The 5,000-nt window shown below is 42.4% G+C and overlaps 1 protein-coding gene across 1 annotated transcript in view; it reads right to left on the bottom strand.

The window, feature by feature from the left end:
- Positions 1–5,000, bottom strand: part of LOC104961710 (leucine-rich repeat-containing protein 17-like) — a 22,830-nt gene that overhangs the window by 17,649 nt on the left and 181 nt on the right. Inside the window, exon 1 of the mRNA XM_010790043.1 lies at positions 4,942–5,000. This exon is cut by the window's right edge and continues 181 nt beyond it. The gene's annotated coding sequence lies outside the window, so the exon portion shown is untranslated. The remainder of the gene's footprint in view (positions 1–4,941) is intronic.

Genomic DNA, 5,000 nt, shown 5'->3' on the forward strand with positions numbered 1-5,000 from the left:
GTCATCTCTAGTCAAGTCCCCATGTTTCATGTCATGTCTCGTTTTCCCATTTCCTGTTTTATTTTGTACTTACCTCTTGTCTTTCTTTTCAGACCTTGTTACTTCCTCACTTTGGGTGTTTTCCCGCCATCGTCAGCATCTGCCCCGCCCCTGATTGTTTCCACCTGTTCCCAATTCCCTCATGTTTAAATAGTCCTTGTCTCCCTTTGTCTTGTGCCAGTTCGTTTTGTTTCAGTGTGCTTCATATGTCCAGAGACCCAGCGGACACCAGAGAGGAGAGTACCACAGTCGTTGCATTTGAGTCCAGTATTTTTGTACCCCGTTCTAACAAGTGGTCATCTCATCAATCTTAGTCTAGCCTTCAGCACTTTATGTAGTGCTGTATTTGGCTGAGAGGTTTCTCAGTCTGTTCACAGTTTATTGATGCTAAGAGTAAAAGCCTCAGGGTGAGTCTGTTAACAGTATGTTGTTTGGCTCTTATATTGGGTGCTGCTAATTATGAGAAAATGTATGTTTTTCTTTTGAATGACTGGCTCCACGTCAGGTGGATTTCATAGAGAGACCACAATCAGTGCAGCAAGTAAACCCTATCAGACAAAACTGTAGTGTGTGTATGACAATGCCATCAGCTATGATAGAGATGGAATTACTGGCGTGCACCAAACACACTCTTACTGTTCTTTGTATCTGAAAGTGCTGAGCAAGTGGAATATTCAATGTGGGAATTTGTGTTAAATCTTTTCAAACCAAAACAATTTACGAGTCAGTCTTTTAGACACTTACGGGATAGCAAGTACTCAGCTTAAGTGTGCTCTCTATCATAACAGAGCACTGAATAAATGCTTAGGTGTTACCCTGTGGGGAATTTGTTTTGGGCAAAATTGTGCATGGAAAGAAAACTTATCTCCAACTGAACTTCATGTGTCTCCTGCTTTACAAGTTTCACTGCACCTTATTTTGAAATTAAACTACTTATTTTCTCGCAGTCTTTACACAATGTTGTATTTTGAACTCCTCTTAATGGCGTTAGTTTAAGATTTACAGTAGAACACCACATACATTTCATACACATAATGCAGGGTAGTGTTCCAGAAAGAAGTAAATTAAACCCGGTTGTTTGGCAGGATGCGAGTGGTGACATTGGCCAAGGCAAGAGGAAGTTACAAACACCGCTTTGCCAAAGGACCAAGGATCAAAGCACAAATAATAAGGCTAACTATTCATCGAAAGCAGACTTCTGTCAATGTCTTTTTAATGATTGAAAAACAACGTGTGTCTGGCCCTTGATCCGGATCTGCTCCAAACTTCAGTGAGTTCTTCCTTGACCCTTTCTACACCCTTCCACCAAGTTAGGAGCGTTAGCTTTCCGGAGTCCTGCAGAAGAACAACAATCCAAAACCGAAAACATACCCTCCCTGGCGGATGTTATGAGTGTGAATGAAGCGGAGTTAACTTCCAGATGGCACACACATAAAACTGTATGTTTATGCAGATGTACACAGTGAGATACATTACAAAGGAAAGCCCTGTCTGTGTATGTTTTCAGAACTGTCTGTGTGCTCAAATGGTTCATTTGGTCTCTGCAGACCGATGGAAACAAAGACAGTTGGCCTCTAACACCATCCCAACCCACCAGGAAGAGGGGGTGGGAGAAAACATTGCAAGACATTAAGAGAAATACAGATGGAGGAAGCACACTTATTTGAAAACCACAACTTAGAATGAAAATAACCCCTCAAGGAGAAAGTGAACACAAGGGAAGCCCTAAAGACAACATTCACGGCAGAAGCTAAGCTAGCATGGGATTTCCACTCGATTGGGAACCATTTTCCAAGATAGGCCTTTCTTCTTGAAGGGCCTTTTGTCCTGATAATATAGAGAGATCAAATATATTAATATAGTGTCATAGTGTCATATCATTTGTGGAACTCTGGAACTACCAAAAATGCAGTCATTGTAACTTCAATGACTGGTTCCTATCGGTGTGAACTCAAAACCTGAACTAGGTTGAGCTTGGCAGGCTTGCACCAAAAGATGAACTGTCCTAAAGACACAATACAGGGGCATTACATAATCGAGCCAAAACACATGGCTTGAAACTGCTCCAATAAATAATTGTATATCAAACAAACGACGGAGGGAAACCTCACACAACAAGCGAAGTATGAAAGTGGCCCCCCCATTAGGAACAACAAAGAAACAGCACACTGTAAATCCCCTAGGCTTTACGGTGCATTTAAGTTCCTTTCAGCTCATTGTTTTGATCTTACTGTGTAGCCATTTCCTTGCGTATCTTATAAAATCGCTTTTAAATGACAATTTGCAACCTTATCTCAGACTGGGGAGTGAGCAAGTCATACAAATAGCTACCTGCAATGGCTGCCTGTAGAGGCTCTCCATGCGCAAGTAACGTTGGACTGGCAACTTGGGATGGAAGAAGGTCAGACCTCCTGAGGAAACAGTTCAGAAACACAAGGGGCCACTGTGTTAAAGAGGGGGAGCGAGAACAAGCAGGAGAGGCTTCAAAAACAAGAACGAAGCTTAGCTACTAGTAGAAGAATGCTAACAATTCAGAGAGTCAGTCAGTGAGGCAGTTCATTACAGAGACAGAGTTGGAGGGTGAGATGGAGAAAGCTAAAAGGTAAGGGTTTCTTCCTCTGCGAGCCAACCTCCCAGAAAGCTTTCCTGACTTTATTTGTCTTTGGTTCCCTTTGTGTGGGTGTGCATGCATGCCCACAGGTCTGAGGCTTGTTACCATGTTAACATACATCCAGCTGTAACAAAGAGAAGGAACACAAGGAAAGAATGACAGCACAGTCTGTGAGAATGTAAAGAGAAGAAGAGGGGAAAAGTCTAACCACAAGTATAGAGGAGGATGAATCGACACAGACAGACGAACTGTGGGGAGAACAAGCGACAGAGAAATGCCTCACACACCCCTGAGAGCCTAATTGAAACCAGACGCAATCAGGTCTGCAGGAAAGGAGAGCAGAGAGGGGAAAAAGCTTAGTAAATGACACTTTGATTTTTTTCAGAGAGGGTCGGAGGTGGTGCTTTTCTCCCATTCTCTGGAATCCAAACTACAAGAATAGCAGCTTCAACCCTTGGAAGAGGTCACCATCCCATGTACACACGCGTGTCAGAGTCCATACTCCCGTGTGTGTGCTTGTGACAACCGGCCAGTTTTCAGCTGACGTTATGCAGGCATCAGTGTGGTCTCCCCCGTGTTTCTTGGCTTGGTCTAATCATGTTCTGAAACGGCGAACTATGAAAACCTCAGCTGCATCATAAAAACGGGGTTACTGTAGAGCCCAAATGTGTCAGGTTTATACATTTCGGGCCATTTTACTACATGTATTTTTTACTTTATGTCATATTTTACTCTCGTTATTTTTATGCTTTTCTATCAAAAACCTCGAGTGCTTTGCAAACTGCTTCATTAAAATGAGGGAGAACCAAAACTGTCATGAGATGTTCAACAGAGTTCACACACACAAACACAAAAACATGCACACTGTCTCCGCTAACCAACCAGCTACAAGGCTTTGTATTGGTGCCAGACACATCTGCAGTTAACCCTAACCCTAACACACACACACAAACACACACACACACACACACACACACACACACACACACACACACACACACACACACACACACACACTCCTTCTCTCACTCTCCTTCCTCCTACTACAAAGTGTTCCACTTAAACCTAACTGCGGCAAGCTGAAACAGCAGAAATTGAAGCAAAAGGGACTCTCGCACTTTGTAATCAGAGTAAACTTGCAAGTCAAGCTTTTTCTCTTTCCCCCCCGTATTTTTTTGTTGTTGTGCAGGATTCCAGAGGGAAACCACACAGTCTGGATTTTAACTCCATGTGCAGATGGACATTATAGCAACGCTCACACACATAGGCTATAGACCCGCAGAACACGCAAACTCTGCATGAAGCTTTACAGCACTTCAAGTTTTGGTGTGGTCAATCCGTGCAAAAAGATTAAAGTTCACGATGTATTCATAATAAACAAGAGTCATGAGGAGGGCGTGATTATCCAGAGTTTGGATCCAAGAGGTTAAATTAACCCCACAATCTGGCAAAAGTGGAGCTTCTCAGGGAACTGAATGCCTGTGTGTGTGTTTTTCAGTTATGGTGCATGCGACCACCAGCCAGTTACATAACAAAAGCAGCGATGGGGCATCTAAAATTAGCCATTGAATGTTTCCTTTGCTGCATAATTTATCCACGATTCATCAACTCCAGCATGCAGTGACCGTCCAGGAACTTGGCACAACTTCCACAACTTCCACAACTTCCAAACAAAAAGTACTTTAGCAGTCCCTTTAATGCTGATCTTGAACAAGGTGCAACCTAAATGTAATGAATACAGCCATTCATTGCTTGTTTGAAGGGGTTTTTTCTTTTCATATCTTCACCCATGTCATTTCATCCTTGGCACAGAAGCCTTCCAAGCTGCAAATAGTTTATTGAATGTCTGGCGCTAGTCGCACTGCTGAAATTTATCTTTAAATAACTTCTAATGAAACACTTAGTCAGCTCTCAAAATCACCAAGTTGGGTATGTTTTTCATCAGTGCATGCCTCTAATGTCTTAAGAACAAAAGAATAGAGGGGGTGCTTTGCCTTTTCTTATTTCATTGTTCTCTTATTTTAAAACTTTCAAAAAAGCCTGTCAAATAAGAAGCAGAAATAATCCTTTGGAAAGTTGTATTACAAATCTTATAAGCATTTCACACAAAGATTAGAATAATATGCTTTTGCAAGCTCTCAGTAAATTGAATTTTGTCACCAAGAACTGAACAGTGGTGCCAAACAGTACTTGCCAACATATGGCTCTTGAAAATGGAATATTGGATCAGGAAGAATTGGGGAGCTCCGAATAGAGCCAGATGTGATACAGCATGAAGGTGATAGTCCTACCTGTGCAGGGAGAGAGTCTGGCCCAGGCTCGTCCACTCGGACCTGCAGATCTCCGGTTG

Source organism: Notothenia coriiceps, unplaced genomic scaffold (assembly GCF_000735185.1).
Source record: "Notothenia coriiceps isolate Sejong01 unplaced genomic scaffold, NC01 NC01_scaffold00033693, whole genome shotgun sequence".
NCBI lineage: Eukaryota > Metazoa > Chordata > Actinopteri > Perciformes > Nototheniidae > Notothenia > Notothenia coriiceps.